A 20,501-nucleotide genomic window follows, 5' to 3' on the forward strand; every position below is an offset into this window, starting at 1 on the left:
AATGCCTTCAATAACATCCTTTAACTTGTGCTTAGCCCTGAAGTAGTCAGGCAGTTGGACTCTAGGTCCAACTTGTAGGTCCCTTCCAAGTGAACTACTCTGTTCTGAAGTTCTAACCTGGAGCAGAGGGATTCCCAGCTCAGTTTCCACTGAAATGACAATTATACAACCTAAAAGCTTGTTCTCATGAGGGGCACGACATAACATTTTCCTGTTGAACAAGCCAAGCTAATTCATGCTTGTATGACATCACTAGAAACTGGAGGTCAAATTCACATCTAAGAGACAGACACCATTATTTAACTATATATTAGAATACACTAGAATAGAAATTCACCTGGGTTATGCACAAATGAACCAGATTCTCAGCTATATCAAGTGAAAAAATGAATTGTTTTGGCAAATTCCTTTCATGAGGTACTACCATCATCAAGAGATTCCCTGCAATTTCATTGATCATCATGACTACATTTACACAATTCAGTACTTGAGGCAAAATTAATATGCAGTTTTCCTGTGTTTCCTAGTCAATTAAAACAATGTTGCATTGTCTTTTCTGACAAAGGATAATGGATTTTAGACTGCATACATCTATAAAATATACTGCAACTCTCAAGCTAACAATTGTGCGGATTAACATAAGCTTATTGGAAAAGAGAAGCAGAGGAAAAAGGTCTTCCTTTTAATATATACTAATATAAAATATAGCATGCTTGGGTGCAACTTCTAAATCAGTGTTGACTTGCTGAAGAGGCTAAATATTTTCTCATTCCCTGTAGGTTATAGGAACCAAAATATAATACCAAAGTTGACATAAAGTGTAAAGTATGCCAATGTATCCAAAAAGATTTCCAAGTCTTGGATATTTGAGAAGTTATTTATATAATTTACTCTGAATAAGTATTATTACTAGCTTGTGTTACTCTGTGCTAAGATGCATAGATGAGCCTCCTAAAAAGATAAATATATATAGCCATATGATAGAGACGCTTAGAAGGAAATGATGAAAATAATTGTGTTGGAGCACAGCATTCCACAGTCAAGTAATGGGAAACAGATTCCCTAAAATTCCCAAAACATAGAAACAAGGCTGTTTTAAACTGTGAGGTCTGGGCTTCACAATTTGCAAAACAGATCTTTCTTGCTTCATTTTAGTTTTGTGTATGAACACCTCTTTCATCTTCTTCTCCCTCCTCTCTTGTACCTTCACTTAATCTTATTTACTTTTTTTAGAATCTTCCTAATTATCAATTAAGCATTCTTCTACTCTTAATTCCATAAACTTTGCTAAAAAGCCATGAAGCCAAACCATATCAGAAGCCTGGGTTTCATCCAAGCAGTTTAGATCATCTCACCTGAACAATAAGAAAATAGCTGATTCAATATGCAATCTTCATTTTGCTTTTGAATTGTATTCATAAGAAAACAAGCAAAATGAGCTGTTTGTGAAATTACCTGAATGCTTTTATTTGCTAACTCACAGTTAAATCCATATACAGTACTTGAAAGTTGTACAACTAATCACAACTTGTATCACAGCCAAATACTTAATATGAATCAGAGCTCCAGAAATACAGAAAGAATTTCCACAGCTAATTTTTTTTTTTAAACAGAGTTATACTACTGTCTAGTACAGGGATTTTGTTTCTACCCAAAGCAACTGGAAACCAGTATAGCTAATCTATCAGATTTCCAGGGAGGCTGAAGCAAAGGGAATTCAGTTTTCTTTTCTGTGTATCATGACATGTTCCAGTTAGCCTTCTCAGTGTGCCCAATAATTGGAAGAAAATGACAAATTCTCTTAAAACAGAGATACTCAAATCTGAGAATGGTATAAATCAACAGATTTTTCTGCTCTGAACTCCCAACCACGTCTCTTGTTCTGAAAATACATGGATTGATATTATTTTCTACAAAGACCTCCACACTCCAGAACTGAAGAGATCATGGGCAAAAACCAGAGCTACTTTCATAGGAAATCTCCTCCAGAACAACCCCTGATGAGCAGAGAAGAAAATGGAAGGACTTAATGCTTCTGAAAGAATCTGCCTGCCAAAAGAAACAAACACCAAAGGCAACAACAAAGCTTATCTAGAAGAAAAGGATTCTACACTCTGTTGACGTTGTCAGTGACCTCCTTTTAACTGTCATAGATGGGATGACCAGCGTAAGTCACCAATCCATTTTATGACTGCTCAATCTGAGCCAGGTTTTAAGCAGCATGCTGTGCTGCACAGGCTATGTTAATCTGTCTACAAGATAAGACACACGGAGAGCTGCAATCTGCTCATGCCCGGCAAAGAATATCCCTCATCTTCATGCTAATTGAAGACTACCTTTATTTGAGGAAAAATATTTCCAGTTCAAAGAGTGATTTTAGAAGTTTCAGGAAAAATATATATTCTGCATTACTCAACTCAGAGCTGACTTTGTTTGCAGACCTCATACAGAGGTGGTATCATCACATTCTTTCTCTCTCGCTTTTGACCATGACACTATCTTATGAATTGGCTCTGTCTAATCCTTACTATATCCTTCAGTAAGAGAAAATAAGCCAGGCAGGAACAAAAATCAATTCTCAAAAGAAAAACTGCAAAAGGAGAGATACCATTTGTCTTTTCACTAGTATCATGGGCCTGTGAAAAAAAGAATACTGAAGTCTCTTGGAAGCTGTAATATTTCCACATCTTAGTGTTTAATCCCTCCAGGAAACTCAGCAAGAATAAGAGGAATGCAAACAAATTTTAAGAAGCTGTGCTGGAACAAGTTTTTCTTCCTCTAGTTTTGAGTGCTTTGTTGACACTGATCCAAGAGAAGCTTCTTAATGTTTAAAAACTAAGTTGATGGGAAAAAGGCTAATATTTACACATGCTGTTTAGGAAAAAAAAAAAAAAAGTAATTTTATAAAGAAATAGCTATCACTGTTTTTTAAACTCTTTTAGTTTGCTTTAGTGGCAGACCCTCAAACAGATCTGACAGCTAGTTTTAAATTATAATCTCCAAGCTTATTAATGAAATGACCATAAAATTCCATAAAGCCACTTGCCACTTTCTAAAAACGTTCAAGGTTGTCATTTAAGAAGTCTGGGACCCTTCCAAAGTATTCTGTCTGATCTTTCATGAATACTTTTCTCCCCACCATCCCTCCCATGCCTTGATAAGGATAAGCACCAAAACCTGGAGTTCAATGCATAGCAAAGCAACAAGAGCCTCAAGGTTGGAAGCCAACTTTATGTTCTAAATAGAACTAGAACTGACTACTTTATTGACTGAAACAGAATTTATTGCGGTGTTTCTTAACTTAAAGAACTACAAAAGGTATTACAATACATTACACACCTTACTTTTAAGCTGCTTGCCCTGCAGCCTGTATTCATTGAGCACATTCATCAATAAGGGAGACAAAAGACTTGGTATCTTTACAGCCAACACATTCTATGGAAGGGCATTATTCCTCAGGACTGACCAAGCACACAGGCTGGTTGAGAGGTAAGACTATTAAAAATATATAAATATCTGTTCCCTGATTTCAGTCAGTTGGCAATAGAGTTCTATCAAACATATATATATGCCTGCATATAAATGTTTGATGCTTCTTGAGAAAAATCATGAACTTCCTTTTGTTCAGTAGATAAAATAGATTCATTTCAGTACAATGCAACATTAATATTGCATTTGCTCTTTCTTTTGTGATAATCAAAAAGTTTTTCATGCATACTGAGATTATTGTATACTTTAATTTTGGATGCTTTATTTCCCTTAAAGAAAAATGACTTATTGAACATCACTTGTTATTATGCATCATGCTATTTAGATTGAAATATGAAAGTTGAAATTTGTTTTTCAAAGCACAGTATAGAATACCACATCACTGAGATAAAATTTTTGAAATATACCTATTTTGATTACAGACATGATGTGCTGAGAATATATCACTATCCTCAAATCTGATTTCAGAAGTAACAGTCCTCACTAAATTAAAAAGTTGGTCATTGTTTCTTAATTGTGTCAGACCCAGCTTCTTACCAGACTGAGGACAATGCTCCTTTTCAGGAAGGAGGCGGTCCATAGGTCCACAGTATTTTTCCCCTGTTTAGTACTCATGTATTAGATCTTCTCACCTCAATCTCCTGTTGATAAACTAGTTTTGATAAACTCAACAGGTCAAAATCCTTAAGAACTATTATGTAACAGCTTTTAGTTTTCTCTCTGCTTTTCAGTATGTTTTTAAACTGTCAACACATGGCGTTTTAATATACTGTCATTTACAGTGAACAAAGCAGCAAGTTCTTTTCCCTTCTACTGCCTAGTCTCTTGCACATCCATCAGGCAATTCCATTGGTTCTCTACTGCTTTGGCACTGCCCCAACAGAAGGTCACAGTATTTGGAAGGGTAAGAAGATGTAGCATTATAGTTTCTACCAGGATTAGTGAAAGCTTGACATGGGATTTGTTTTACTAGTACAGATGTACCGACAGAATTTTGAGCTATCACTTCTGAATTTAAGTTTTGTGCCCAAATATCTGATATTCACGTCAATACTTCACAAGTATTTAGTTCCCAAACCCAACTCTGAACAGCTTACGGCAGAAGATTCTGTATCATAATCCACAATGCTTCTTGGAACACACAACTTAACTCATATGTGGATTAGTACCTAATGAACAGTAGCAATTCTTGACATACTTCATTGCTCTAAACATATCTCAAATAATGCTATTGCTGAAAATAACTTAAAATCAAGTATTTCTTATCAAAAGATTTCTTTAAAATATTTTCTTTAAAAAATGTTCTCATAGCCCTTCTCCAACATCTCAAAGCAGCAAATATTCCTCTGTATACATCCAAAATACTTCAGAAGATAGCAGGTAAGAGGAAAAACTATAAGAATGATATCAAAGTTACATTTTGATGTGGGTAGCTTAAGTTGCAGTATTTTTGTAGCTAGGTGAATTGGCTGAAATAACATCGATAGCAGCTGCAGTTTTGGACTATGGAAAAGCACATTCTAAAAACATCCAAAAATAGTGTAGACATGGCCACTGGAAAGAGGTTCTCTGACAAATATTTTTCCCCTTACACAACTGTGATCCTTAACTTTGTGAAATTACAAACATGCAATCAGCAAACAGGCAGTAGGACTAACTCTAGGAAGAAAGAATATTTTTACTCAAGATTTAAGTAGAACATGCCATTAGTGAGCCAACAGATTTGCTTCCAGCACGAACGAGCAGAGCCCCACTATATATATAACACACCCTCCCCAGCTTTATCCTAGGTATCACGAATCGCAAATTACACACACCAGAACTCATACAGTAATGTGTCCTATAGGGATAAGAATTTATCAAATCTCATTCTAACCCAAGCTTTTAACAGAACAGGGCTCTAGTATACATTGCACTGTTCATATTACGCTATTCATAGCTTGGATAAATGTAACAAACTTAGCAGCAACATAGATTTTTTTTTCCTTAAATACAGGAATTACTTCTCATACTTCAGTCATGTACATACTCTTGATGTACTAAGTATGTAAGAAAAAATTATGACTAACTAAACCAGATTCTCAGTTCTGAAACTGTCTCAGTGAGCAGGGCACAGTTTCAACAACTTTTTACTCTTATTTCCTAGTTCATGCCCTGCATGCAAAAACTCATTGGATTTTGCTATTTCATGATATTATGCCCTCTAAAGAAACTTTTCATAGCAAGTCTGTAGCTGAATACCACATAAGTAAAACAGGAATGGTTTTGTCCATGAATATTTCAAAGAGTGTAAGGTAGTTCCACCTTGCCCATGAACTTCATTAACAAGCAACTCCCTTTGTATAGGACGAACTCAGTTTGAATACTACCAAACAACCCTTTGTTACGAGCTGGTGTGTTCTCAACTTGCAACACCCATCAAGATTTCTCCCCTACTCCCTTTTTTTTTCCCCAACTCACAGTTACAGCTAGAAGAACCAACCTAGCTGTTCTAGTGCTCTGCACAGTGCAGGCCACTATATGTTCCCTATTTACTAGGGATGCACAATACAATATAAACCTTCCCAACAGCTGTATCCAAATGTATTTCAAGACCATCAGATCAGTAACATTAAACATTTTAGACAATGAGGTATTAGTCAAGGTGAATCTTCCTTTCTCCTTACTACACCCTTCCTGCGTTTATGTTACCTATTGCAGTATCTTGAGATACTGACTCCAACTCAGCCCTTCACAATGCTGGCAGTCCCTCCACACATAGAGCTCTGCTCCAGCACTTTGCTGGAGAACAAGGTAAAAAAAAGAAAAAAAAAAAAAACACAGAACACCACATGTACTACTTTTAAGGAACTTGACAAATGGGAAGGGTAGCAATGTACACACAGCCCACCTCTTGCTTTGTTTTTGCTACAGGAATTGAAAGGCCAACTCTCACCAGGGGACAAAGGCTGGCACTCAGAAGAAGCCAGCACACGGCATGCTGTGCCAGACGCCATGTAGCAACCAGCAGTATTGTTTTGTATCGTATACTTTCATGAGCCACTTAATTTGGACAAGTCTGAATTTAGCATAGAGCTATACATTAGGAAAAATCATTTTAGAAGAGACATTTCGTATCAGTCTGTACAAGACACCTCTCTCCACTTCCTAGGTTAAAAACGCAGACGTGGTAGAAGAAAAACACATGCAAAAGACAGACAGGCATTTACAAATGCTTATTGAGAAGACAACTTAAGTCATATCTGTACCAGCAATGATACTCTAGGTGCACTGTATCAACCAACTAAACATCTACTCCCTAGCTCATACAATACTCAGTAGTAACAGAGTACAGTATTTCTCTACTTTTTGCAGAACTCCTTTTGCCATGGAACTTATGAAACAGGACAAACAAGAATAAAAATCTAGAGGTAAAGAATAAATGGTAGCTGTCATGCGTCTGCTGTAGGAAACCACAAAGATGATTACATATGGCAATACTGAATATTATGCCGAGAGATACTTACTAAGTGGACCAGACTAACCTTTGGCTAGCAGCATTCACAGAAGGAGTCTATGCAGACATTTTGCAAGAGTTCACATTTTGCTGCTTATGTAACAAAATTACAGTGTGGTCAGGTTCTTCAGAACCATTCATTATTTGACTTCACCAGTCAAGATCTGTAGAGAAGTTTTACTGGCAAGTCCAACTTTATTTATTGACAAAGCATTAGCTGTTAAAGAACAGTATAGGTTACTGTAAAAACTGTGGTCGTTAAACAAAGAATTGTCAGATTCTGTAGTTTAAAAAAAAAAAAAGCCTCTAGTAACCTATCAGTCAAGAAGAGTTATTTTTCTACTAGCTACCACCACAGAAAAAGTATTGAGTAGAAGATCATATGTTGTAACCAAACTAAAATACAAGTTCTATTGCATAAAATAACACCTTAGCTCAGAGTTCCCATAGCACTGGATGAGCAATCCTCCTCTCCACATGTCCTCCCCTCCCCACAAACCATACAGTAACACTGTACAGCACCAACAGTGGGAAGAAGTTGTAAACAACTTGAGAAATTCTGATACAAAAACAAATGAGTGTAAATTTGTGTAATATACTCAGTCCAGAAATAGAATGTTTTTCCATGCAACACATGATTGAGATTTTGGGCCATTTTCCAAGAAGAAGATGAAAAAACAAACTCACCTTACAATGGCACTTGCAAAGATCTTGAAACAGGTGATGTGCTTACTTAAATACTTGATGACCCAGGAACTTATTCAAACTCCAAGAGGTAACAATTTAAACATCCTTACTCTCACCAAAACTGAAACCAGCCCTCTGTCAACTTCCACTGCTGTCACTACTGCTCAGCATCTCCTGCATGCATCGTTTTACTTTCAGAATAGGAACACAAAAACACAATGTACTTTCTCTGCTGCTTTGAACAGACAACTTTATTTGTAGCCACTCAAAGAATGTGTTCTGCAATCTTTCATAATTTAATCACTGTCAGTCATAATAGGCTATTGTGAAAAAATAATCCATTCATTTATTTTATCATCAGTGCACTCAGGCATGGTCAATTTATGAGCAACAGTCACATGCATCAGCCACGAGAGATCCATTACAGAGCTGCTGGAAAGTTTGTTCACAAGCAAGTTGCTTTACTCCCATCATCCACAGGCTGAATCTAGAAGTCTCTCAGTCTTTCATGTCATTCTCACAGTAGAAATAAAGGAAGGCCTTTAAGCCACAGTCCTACTGTTCAACACATGCTTACACAGACAGTAGGCTAATTACAACTTCAAGTTTTAACATCAAATTACAGTTACAATTATTGTTACTATGTCCTTCAAATCATGTGCTCATGGAAGAAAATGTCATCTTGGTATCTCCATAGTAACTCACAGGACACAGGTTATCTGATCCAAGCAGCACAGCTATTCATTCTGAGACACCAAAAGCATAGCTGTCATTGGAAATGTAGGAGTTGTTTGGAAAAGCAGAAGCTACAGTAAGGCTTGGAGCTGTAAGGCTATGTAACTGTCAGAAGGTGACAAAGAGCAAGCCAGACAGATACACGTGCATGCACTTAACAAGCCCTACCTACACAATCAAGTTAAGGAAATCATGCGAGCAGTATCAATAGTGGCTATGACATAGTACTAAGCGAACCAGACTTTGCTAATCCAAAAATCAACTTCATGTATGAGTAGATGCCAACAGACTGAAGATTTCTGTAAGATACATACACAACAGAAACGTGCACGCACTTTTTAATTAAAACATGTGTTTGCACACACACATATGTATACTATAGTGCTGTCTCATCCAGTCCATGGTTACACAGGAAATACCCTCCTACATGAGATTTCATAAAAATTCCTATTTTAGCAAAGATTAGACGGGAAGTCGTTCAGATTATCATAAATCCTTGAACTCTGTAGGAATTTTCATCTGATAATTGCTGAAGAAAAGTAATACTTCACATACAGTAAATCGTTGAATCCTGCCTCTTTTTGTGCATGCAAAACACCTGTACAATACATTACTCCTTGCAGTTAAAAAAAAAAAAAAAAAAAAAGGATAAAAAAGCTCTAACTTCCAGCATTAACATTTTTCAGTCAGGACATGCAGCTAAATCTAGAAGTGGTCTGCCACTAAGTTCAAAAAAATCTAAGTGAAGAGCACTCAGCCACTGAGGATCCTTGGCAAGCTACAGAACAAACCCATCCATCCTCCTGGCAGCACTTTGATGCTATAGGGTACAGCACAACAGAGACATGGCAAATTTCACTGCACATTCTGCCAAAGCCCCACATATTTCTGTGGAGAAAAATTGCAGATGCTAACAATTTGGAATGCTCTCTGGTTTGTATTAAGCTTTATTCTACAATTTACTGGACAAAAACAGCAATGCAATTCTCACAATGCACAGAATGTGGCCAGAAAATATTCCCGGACAAATCTTTAGTCCAATAAGGTGAAAATATGAGTTAGAGTATAATTAATACTCCAAGAGGAGGCTTAATACAACACAATCCAGTTAATTAGTAGGCCTAACATACAGGGCAGCTGTTGTCTTGGAGTAGAGTTGTGGCTACGTGAAGAAAACCTGCTTTGAATGTAACAATTTTCACAATGAAAGTTAATCAGTGGCTTCCACAATAAATTCAGTGTACCTGACATGTCTAAGGAAGTATATATGCATAAAAACTGGTATCAATAGCATCATGCCAATTCTCCCATTTTACGTTTAATTCATCCTCTAGACATGTTCAGTATCATGAAATATGACTTTTTCCCATTAACTGAAAATTACATACTTCCTTTTTTTCCAAGTGAAAAAGACTGACAAAGCAAAAAGATGGGTATAACTACAAATCACCATAATGTCCGATCTTTAGGTGTCAAAATTTTAATGCAATAGAGCAGTTACACCACTATATGAAGTCACTTGAATTCAAGCTGATACATTACAGGAAACCTTTTCAGGCTTCAAAGGTTACTACTGACTCCTTTGGAAAGTTCAACAATGAGAAGTAATTTTTCAAGCAGTATTCAATTTTAAAGTCTGCTGAGAACTCAGAAAAGGCTGAGAACAAAAGCTGGAATTTACTATCCAATTAGGTCAGACACACTAGTGCCTCAATAACCCAACACTAGCAAATACACTAAGCCTTTGCTATGGCTAGAGCCTCTAATTCAGAAACATTTGAGACTCATGAACTGAAAGAGCAGTTCTGCCACTTGTAGACTAATAGATGGAAGTTCTGAACAGGACAAAGCAATGCAAAAAAAGCCAGACAAATAAAATCAAGCAGCAATAATCCACAAAACTAAGCTATCAGATTTATCTACAAAAACAGAGCCTCTAATAAAAATAATCCTTTGTTTTGCACCCTTGCAAAAGATCCCTGATCTAGAAGTGGTTTTATATTGGAAAGAAATACCAGCAATGAGTCTTTATACCTCACTATATACCCCTTATGCAGATGTTAAATATATATTATCTATAAATTACCACAAACTGGCAGTTTTGACTTCTACAGATCTCTCAGGTTACAGAATTAAATCCTAATTTTAACGTTTTTCTTCAGAAATGTCTTGCACTCAAGCCTACAGAGAAACATTCTTATAAGAACAGAAGTCTAACTCCACTGTACTGCTTGAGCAGCAACATGGTCACAGCAATGCATCTTCTGGGAGCCAATGAGTTTGAATGTATCTGAATCTTTCTGAATGTATTATTTACCATGCTATCAGAGGGTCAAACACAGCCATCTGAATCCCAGCTAGTCACAGGGCATCACAGCATCACCCTGATACTCAGCAGTAGTGGAGTGGGTCCATGAGGATCCACTGCGCTCAGCACTCTCCCACCCATTTGGCACTGCTGAAGCCTCCCTCTCCCTCTGAGAAGGGACATGCAGCTCCTAGATCCTCAGCCATAGAGGTTTTGGTGTGAACTCAAAGGGCACAGAAGTGTACTGCTGCTTCAACAGCAGTGCTACTTTAAGGTGGTCCTAGACAACTATAAACAATTCTGGTTTTACCTGTTGGACACTGAAATGGGTCTGTTCTATTTAACATACCGCATAGTTCTGAAATTTTCAAAATAACTGAAGGAATACTGACAGTAAAGGAAAGAAAATAAGTTGACTAGAACTTTGTTTTCACAAATGAGAGTCTCCTATTCTACTTTTCAAAATTCTAATTGACCAGTGCAATGCAAACATTTGCATTGGACTCCACAAGGCAGTGAAAAAGTTATTCCACGGAAGTAAATTACTCAAGAAAATGGTATTCTACCTTGGATCACGCAGCACCTTACTTCACAGAGACCAAATCTGCAATATCCCTAACCTGAGTCTGCCTTTTAAATATACTGTCAGTATATAATTAAAGTTTGAGATATGCGGTATGGCTAAAAGTGAGAATTTTTTTATGGCACCACATGCATGAAACGGGATGCATTTGATCACTTTTGACTGTATTGTCAGGGCCACCTCAAGGTTTACGTCCTAGTAATACATCATGCACAAAAAATACTAATAAGTTCTCTTCAAATGGTTGAACTACAGAACAAGTAGAAAACTGTTTTTTAAAGATGAACATTTAGGGCCTCAAGCAATACTAGGAAAACTGCAAATTTGATGAGTGGAATTTTTAGTAGTAAAAGGTTTTCCTGTTATTGAGATACATCCATCTTCATTCTGGTATTAAACAAGTTATTTTGCTTCATTAAATAAGTTATTTTGCTTCCACAGTTTTTTCAAAGAGTTCCATGCTAGTTAACATATTTGATTTATAAAGTATTTGTTGAAGGAGGATTTTCCAGAATACTGTTTTCTGCACAGCGGATTTACTGGTCTGGTTAGTTCATCCGATTCCAACAGCAAGCTAGAGCAGTATCACAGATCAAGCACCACATTTCTCAAATTACCTTAGCGGTACGTTTTGTACACACTATTGAAACAAAGCTTTCAATATTCCTCCAACTTTTTCTCTTATTTCTAGGATTTTGATATACCAAAGAATTAAAAGGAGGCTTATTTAAAGAAAAGTGAGCTTCTCTGAAGAGATGCACGATATCATTACTATAAACATATTTTTCAATAGCAAATCACAAAGACACTTTCAAATGCAGCTGATACTTAGATTTTCACGATTTGTCTATTAAGAGGCACCAGTCATGTGACTTAGTAAGACCATTAGTGATTCAATTCATTTTGAAGTTCAAGGACAGAACAGCACACAGAGATAAGCAGCAGAGGACAGAGAGCAATTTAGGGACTCGGCAGTACTGTCAAGATGTAACTTTTTCCAGTCCCATTCATTTGTACCACAGCAACAGCTCTCAGTTCTGTCCTTCCTCCCTTAGTTCAGAAGTCCCAGTGACCTCAAGAGCCTCACTGCACAGTGACTCTTGTCCTGCTGCCTTCATAGTGTGCTCCTGGTTCCTCTGTGCTCCATTTTCCAACCTGTATCAGCCTACCATAAACCTGCCCAGTCTCAACCAGAAACAGATGAGGATACTGCAAGAACCAAGTTTTTCTAGCTTGCCTCTGCCTCTCGCAATTCAGAGCTATTGCAAAGATATGCCACTGCTTAACCCACTGCTACCATAATAAATACAAGTACAGGATGGGGCAAGATGCACAGGCAGAGTGGGGTACAAGCCTCACTCAGTCGCAGCACCCTGGGCCATTTAAGCAGCCCTCATGCCAAAGCACATCAGGGCCAGAACCTCCACCCAGGGAATCTGCTCCTGTTCTAGGCTGTGACTTCACTGACCTTACGGGCCCTCCAACGTACAAATTAAATGCCAAGATAAAGATGCTCAAGAAAAGCATATAACAAAGGCAGCCTTGGTCTATACTTTCACTTTTCAAAAAAAAAAAAATTAAAGTTATTTTACTTTGCCCACAGTTTTAACATAAGGTAAAAAGAATGAGCAGCTGTCTGACAAACTTCGGTATAGTCATTCTTATCAGCTCTCAGATGAGTTTACTTTAGGCATTTAAGGTAAACTTTACTTTTCACTGAGAGAGGGGAGAAAAGGGAAAAAAGTCAGTACACTACTACTACTGAAAAAAAAAGTTTGTTTCCAGTTACAGCTAAATTCAATGTGAAGTATCTCACTGGAACCTCCTGAATTGCCTCAGGAGGCATTCCTCTGTGTTTGGTTTGGGATTACTATACAAACCTGCCCTGTAAATTCTTCATCCCTTTACAGCTGTCTGTTTAGAGCTATGCTTCACTTGACTGAATGGCTGCCATCAGCTACCTGTATTCTACACAGACTCAGGCTACATGTATTTTAAAAGTTATTGTATAACATCTGCACTTTTGACATCTTCAGTATTGCTCTTGGTATCAGCAGTTCTGTAAATTGACAGTCTCCTCAGCCAGAGGCTCATTCTTAAGTGTTTAAAAGCTATTCTCCATAATCTGTCAGTCATTAGTAGCTTCACAATTTACACAAAACATTACCTTCATGCACATACTTTTAAAGCACCTGAGTTATTGATAATCATAAGGAAGACAGAAAAATAAACTCTCCCTATTACCATTCACAGTATTCACAAGCACTAGTTTCTCCCAGCCAAAGAAGCTACACAGGATTTATAAACAGCAACCTGTTGTAGAAATCTACACTCTTATGAACGACTGACTATTAAAGAAATAAAAGAACAACTTTCAAGTGTGCTACAGATCTGTTCCTAACAGGCTACCAGCTTCTTTAGATTGTCATCTGTGTTTCCTCAGGTAAATAACAGGTGCACTAGATATTCTGGACTAAAGACTAAAATATTTGCATGCTATCTAGATGACTAATGTCGTTTTCTAGTAATAAAGCCTATCTTGGTTGTGGATTAACATGAAGATTCAGTGTATGACAGCTTACATTACCCTTACATAGGGTAAACTAAACTGATCGAAACCAAACTCCAAACTAATGACAGAGGTGACTTAGCACCTGTAGGAAGAAAAGACTTCATATGCTGACTAAAATTCAAAGGCTATTCATTTGACTTGCTATTTATGGTGATTTTAAGGTGTTGACGGCATTTTATATTCTAACATTTCACTCTTAATTGGCATATTCATGTTCTAGGAAGTGTTACCCATTAAATCTGATATCTTCTTCTTTCAACAAAAAAAATAAGAGTACCCTCCCCACTTACTGCTATGGTCAGCTATCATGCCACAAAATCCAGAGGTCAGTATGCAGTATTGCCATTTTTTTCATTTGAGATCAGTAAAAGGAATGTAAAAGACAACTGTATGCCACTTTGTAAAGTGATGTTTTTACAGCCAGCAAGACCACTGTACAAATGAAAGTGAACGAGAATGTGGATTTTCCCTTCAAGTAGAAGATCGTAACAGTTTATTATCACAAAAGGGAGGGAAACAAGAACAAGAGTACTCCCAGTTAAACACTGGTGTCTAGAAACCCAGATAATTCAGAAGATATGAATATCAGGTTTGAGGACAAAACAGGACTTTTTTCCCACTTTCCTAATTAAGAGCACAGGTACTTCAACTAACAACACTGTACACCAGTAAAAATTAAATACTAATAAATTCTACAAGCCAGCAGCTGTCACATTCAGAAGTCTGGTTTATTTCTAGCCTTGCTGTAACCCTACTCAAGATCATTGGAAAGACATATCCAGATATTCAATGGAAACTAAGGAGAACGGTTTATGGCCATGAGTTTAAAAAGAAAAAACATCTATTTAGTCTGACATTTTGTTTTTGTTTACGGCTTAAAAATAATTGTAAAAAAAATCCTCAGTTACACAACAGAGTAGGAGAAAATACTGAAAGCCTGAAACACTATCATCCCCCCATGAAAATCCATGTGATTTTTTTCTTAAGCGTTAATATAATGAACGTTTAGTTTTCAAGGATCACCATATCACTTTTAGTTTGTGGAAATGAAAGACTTCATCCTTCTACAAAGGTAAAGAAATACATATATTTAAAGGTATAACTTGAAAATAATTATTGGACACAGACTGGCTACCTAACTTTATCATATTGGCTACCTAACTTTATCATGTACTTGCAAAAGAAACAAAGTTGCATGACTACAAAAGCTTATTACCACTCATTTAAACAGCCCTAACAGTATGATTTACTGATTAACTATACGAAGGGGAAAAAAACATGTCTGCATATACTTTATAAATTCAACAGTAAAAGCAAAGTATCTGTTTCAATGGTCTTCAAATGCATAAAGACAAAAAGCAAATGCTTTCAAGGTTAAGTATGACAATTATGTCATAGGCAAAGTATTTTCAATTGTAATTGCAAAAACTTATTTTTGTGCCTTGTTAAAGCAACACATTGTTACTTTAATTCAGGACTACCAAGCAGGTGTAAATAGCACTAGTAGATAGGATGGGACTACCTTTCAAACTATGATATCCAACCAATTCAGCATTAGCACCACCTCCAGGGGAAAAACTACAAGAAAATGCTTTCATTCATCTTTTCATTGCAGTGCACATTACTGCACCCATTCTTAACCAAGTTAAAATTTAACAAATATGGTTTGAATTAAATGAGGAATGGTGTTAGGTTGCTATCTAGTAAGGCTGCCTACATTCATTACTATTTTATATTAAAAAGGGTCTCCCTAGCTGATGCCTAAAATATAATATTTCACATATCAGGTTTAGGGAAAAGACACCTAAACTACTAACTAAAATCGAGAAGGGGCAACATCTGTCTTAGGACATGTGGAGAACAATAATGCCGCAGTCTCTTTTGTAGTAGAAGGGAAGGGAAAGACAGGGAAGGTGTGTATAGCTACAGAAGCTTAAGTGAGAACTGATGCCAAAAGAATTGTAACAAGCAACCAAGCCTTTTAGTTGTTTTTGCAGATTTAGCCTCTGTTGCATTTACAGCATTAAGAAAAAGCCCTTTTCTGCTAATTAATATCAATTTATCAGAATTAACTGTACTACTTGTCTTAACTATATCATAGTAGTGTATTTTTTGTCTTACCTATAACTACAATCTCTTGTGAAATACCAAGTCCTCAGGAATAAGATGCAGGATTCTTGACTCAAGGGAGATACCTAGAGGTAAAGAACAAGTTTTACAAGCTGTGGTACTGGGTTTGGTAATCCACTTCTCATCTCTCTATACAAAGAAACTCTAGGCTTATGAATATCTTCAGAGAGCAGCAAAAACATAGCAATGTTACAAAGTCAATTTTCAGACTTCACAACAGATGAAAAGAAAAAAAAAGACTTCATCTTCACAATGAACTATTCAATCCCTCAACTCTTATAAGATATAAAACACTTTGCATTTAGTAGATATAATTGAGTCTAGGGAAGACTATGCAGTTATTTCAAGAGTCCTATTGGCAGCACTTCAGTGCTCCCTCCAAAGAAAAACAAATACATTGTTCTGTTAATCCAATTCTTTTGCATGATGGAAAGTAGCTTCTATGTGCACAGTAATCAGAGTTTTTCCTCCTTGCAGCTACGGTTTTCTTTATTACAAACTTAAAGCAACATTTTGGATCAAAATGCAGACTGACAGGTGTGATAAAATTGAACTAAGAGCACCAACAATTTGTTATTGTCAGGCACTTCACACAGATATGAAAACTGGAATTTACATGCCAGAAAAAAAGATATAGCACAATATATACCTGATATAAAATTAAGAAGGACATCAGTAGACAAGTTTTCATTTCACTTCAAGATACAGTTCATCCTAAATACCCCCTCATTATTTGAGGAAAATTACTGTCTTTAAATAAAAAATCTGCCTTAAAAACACACCACATTTTAATCGAAAACAGAATACATGCAACTACTCCATAAAATCCAGTCAAAGGAGCTATTCAAAGTGTTCCTTACACATTTGTCTCCACTACTCCAAACAATCAACCTAAAATATATGTTCCCTTTAATACTAAAGATGTAATCAGACATTTTAAAGCAAGTTTTAAAAAAAGTGTTTAAAACCAGAAGTTGTAAAGATATATGCAATTCTGTGACCTCACACACTTCATTCCACAGAATGATAAAAATGTATGTGTAAATAGAAAACTGTTGTAAAATTTCAGATGAATTTTATCATAAAATACAGTTCTGTAAATGGAATATTCTTGTAAAACTTCAGTATTCTAGTCCAATGATTTAGAAGAACAAGCTTACTTCTACAGTTTGAGTATCTTATATAACACTTTAGCTACTCAAATATATGAGTTTATATAAAATAAGCTGTCTTTATACCAATTATCCACATAGCTAAAGCCTTATTAAATGTATTTATATTTTGGAGTTTCTAAAAAATTGTGCATAAAAGAGGAATTCAGCTCCCCGAAGACATCCAGTCTTTCCATCAGAAGCTTTCCTAAGCAGGTGTAGCTACTCTCTTCATTTGCTTTTCTTCACACTTCAGATGTTTTACTTCCTTTAAAATACCTAAGCTATTTTAATAGCATGCTCATCACTATCACACAGTCATAACAGAAAACATAGCTGTGCTTGACTGCATTTTCATCCCTGTTCTTGTCAAATGTGATGTCAAGTAGCAGTTATCACTAGGCACCCGGTCACTGAGGACTAAAATTCGTGACACTACATTTGGCCCCATAGAAACCTTAGAAAAAGATTAACCATATGCTTAAAAAATAGAGAATAAGGATCAAGCTTGCATTTGATAAGCAAGGAAAGACTGTGTACAAAGCTTCTGGAATGCTTGGGTACGCCATGTGCACTCAAACAATGGCTTGTAGAGTATTTTTCAGCTCCAATTTGATTGTAGATCATTGGTTCCATCACAACTAGCTTGGAATGTTCTCAAATTTAGGTAAATATTCACCGGATATTCAACTAGGATGCAGAGCACATGATTGCCACTGTAATCATCTTTTTGCCTTCTCCAGCTATTTGCAACCCTCTTTCCCCATTGCACTAGAAAGGGAAAAGAAGCCAAAGAGACCAAATAATACCCATCCCCATGGAGCTTTCTCCCCTGCTGCAGGCACTGGGATTTATAATCAAAACTGTCTGGGACACAGACCGCTGCTAGTGTTGCCTGCAATGTTGGCAGGCTGTTAAAGTTACAAAGAGAAAAGTATGTGCCAAAATATGTACTCTAGCTTGCCAAACATATAATCCTGATGCAAACTTCCTGATAGGAAAAGGATTTAATAAATATGAGACAATTTCCTTTTCCCTTTGCTTAGGAGCTATCTTCTTTCCCACATGCTTAAAGTCAGAGAAAAAGAAACAGCACAGCTTCCACACTTAGAAGTACCGTTAGTTCTCTGCATGGAGTACTCAGCTTCACTTGATCAATCATATTTCATATTTTCTTACCAATTTGGATGATGACCACCAGGATAGGCTTTGAAACGTAAAGAGTCTGTCTCCCAGTATTCATGAAACACTTGGAAACACACTTGACTGTTAAGTTTGTTTGGTGGATGTGGCCCCAGTTGCTGCCTGGCCCCCTCTACTTTGTGGTCTACTACTAGGCTCTCTCCTGGTATGAAACAGTAAAGGAATACCGGTGAAGGACTATGGGTTTTGTACTGGAGTCATGGTACTCAAACAGTTGTCCACATACTGAAATACGCTCAGCTTAAGTGTTACTAAGGTAATGATCATGACTGTGTTTTCCCTAACATCCTTCTGCTACTTAACATCTTTTCCTATTTGAAACGAAAAAAAAAAGGAGGAAATAAGACCTTTTAGTCATTACAAGCTGTCACAGATTTCAGTTGCTAAATAAGATATATTCAGCTGAGTGAACTTAAAAGCTTACAAAAGGATATAAAAAAACAGTTGACATGCTTTTTGAAACAAAAGTCAACAATGTAGAGTTTGCACAGCAGTAAGATTCTGCCTGACAGCAAAACACAGCTCACAAGTAGTCAGTTTTAGCAAAAGTATTAACCGTTCTTGAAGCAAAAAAACAAAAAAAAAAAAACAATTTCATCGAAAGTAAAAAAAAAAAAAAAAAAAACACAACAAAACCTGCTGAAGTACTTCAGAAATCCCAGCTGAAACTGGAAACATTAACTTCTGTCTTCCAGTCCATAACTGCCTAGTCTAGCAACTGTACTTTACAAACAGAGCTTAAGCTCCACCTGACATCTCCTCAGGACGTATCTGTACAAATAGTGATCAAAGTGAAACAAAACAGACAAAATCTCTTACCTTCGTTTTAGAAACTAAATCACATAACTTTTTACTTTTAACTACGGACTTAGAAATCACATGCTAGATAAATTTTATACGTATGTACAAACATACACATACGTACACACACACTTAGGGCAAAACCCATTTTCCTTATTGACTCTTTTGACTAATCCTCCCTTACCCTATTGCTACCATCTGAAATACCTTATACAAGCCTGGAAGCTGGACTTTAGAACCAAATATGTACTCTATATTCTTAGGAGGAGTGCCAAAGTAATCACTGGCAAAATATACACAGACCACACATGGCAGAGCATTAAACAAAGTTGTAGGACCCTCTCTCATTCTAACATACACCAATGAATTCACTGTATATTGAATTCTGGCATCGTGCACGGTTCACAGGTTCATCCAGTTTTAGGGTCCTCTGTACAGAGGAGACATGGATTTACTGAAGCATGTCCAGCAAAGATACTTAAAGGCCTGCAGCATCTGGCATACGAGGAGAGGTCAAGAAAGGTGCAATTGTTTAGCCTGGGAATGAGAATGTTCAAAGGCTGGGAACCTTACCACAGTGTATTAACACCTGATGGGGGTAGCCAAGAAAACAGGATCAGTGGTACCTAGTGAAATAGCAATAGTGGACACAAATCAAAATTCAAGATTCTAAGATTCTACTTAAATAGGGGAGGAGATGAATCCCTCCCCCTTTTTTTTTTGTTTAAAATTCTAAGGGTCAAGCACTGGGAATAGGTTGTCTAGAGAAACTGTGCAGTTTCTATCCTCAGAAACATTTGAAATCTGACTGGACAAGTTTCCATGACCCTACTTTGATACCTTGAACAGGGGGATTGGACAGGATGATCTCCATAGGTCTCTTCCAGCTTCAATGATTCTATAATTTCCTGGCACAAATAAAATAACTGATCTGTTCTCCAAGGGAAGCAGAAAGAATATGTGAAGTTCAGAAACAAAAAAAAATTAAGAATCCCTACTTCAAGTAAGTTAAGAATCTAATCAAATTAAGACCATGATACCAACCATCATCAGATTGTTTTTCACACAACTAAATTTATTAGAAAGTTGCTGAAAAGAAGTTAGCAGAAACAAATCTAGCAACATAAGCCAACTTTGACATTAGATATTAAACAGATAGGGTCTCTAACCCAGTTTATTCAGCTTGAATGACTCGCAAGTTTTGCCTTCTGGTTTTCTTGTCTCCCTGCCACTGTTACACTCAAGATACAAACTGATTCATGCCTTTAACCCCAAATCTTCTGAACTCAGAAATATACAGACAGCTGACCATAGAAGCAAAAACAAAGGGCTGTGAAGCTCTGACT

At 36.7% G+C, this 20,501-nt stretch overlaps 1 protein-coding gene across 9 annotated transcripts in view; it reads right to left on the bottom strand.

Annotated features, from left to right (window-relative positions):
- EPB41L2 (erythrocyte membrane protein band 4.1 like 2) overlaps nucleotides 1–20,501 on the bottom strand; it is a 108,037-nt gene that overhangs the window by 74,647 nt on the left and 12,889 nt on the right. For 7 of the 9 annotated variants that reach the window (XM_084512828.1, XM_084512833.1, XM_084512832.1 and 4 more), the window contains exon 3: nucleotides 15,992–16,065. The exons of 1 other annotated variant lie outside the window; for it this stretch is intronic. The gene's annotated coding sequence lies outside the window, so the exon portion shown is untranslated. Of the gene's footprint in view, nucleotides 1–7,672; nucleotides 7,803–15,991; nucleotides 16,066–20,501 lie in introns of those variants that run through there. One more of the 9 variants, XM_084512827.1, reaches the window with a different exon arrangement.

Source organism: Aythya ferina (genome assembly GCF_964211825.1).
Source record: "Aythya ferina genome assembly, chromosome: 3".
NCBI classification, from domain to species: domain Eukaryota; kingdom Metazoa; phylum Chordata; class Aves; order Anseriformes; family Anatidae; genus Aythya; species Aythya ferina.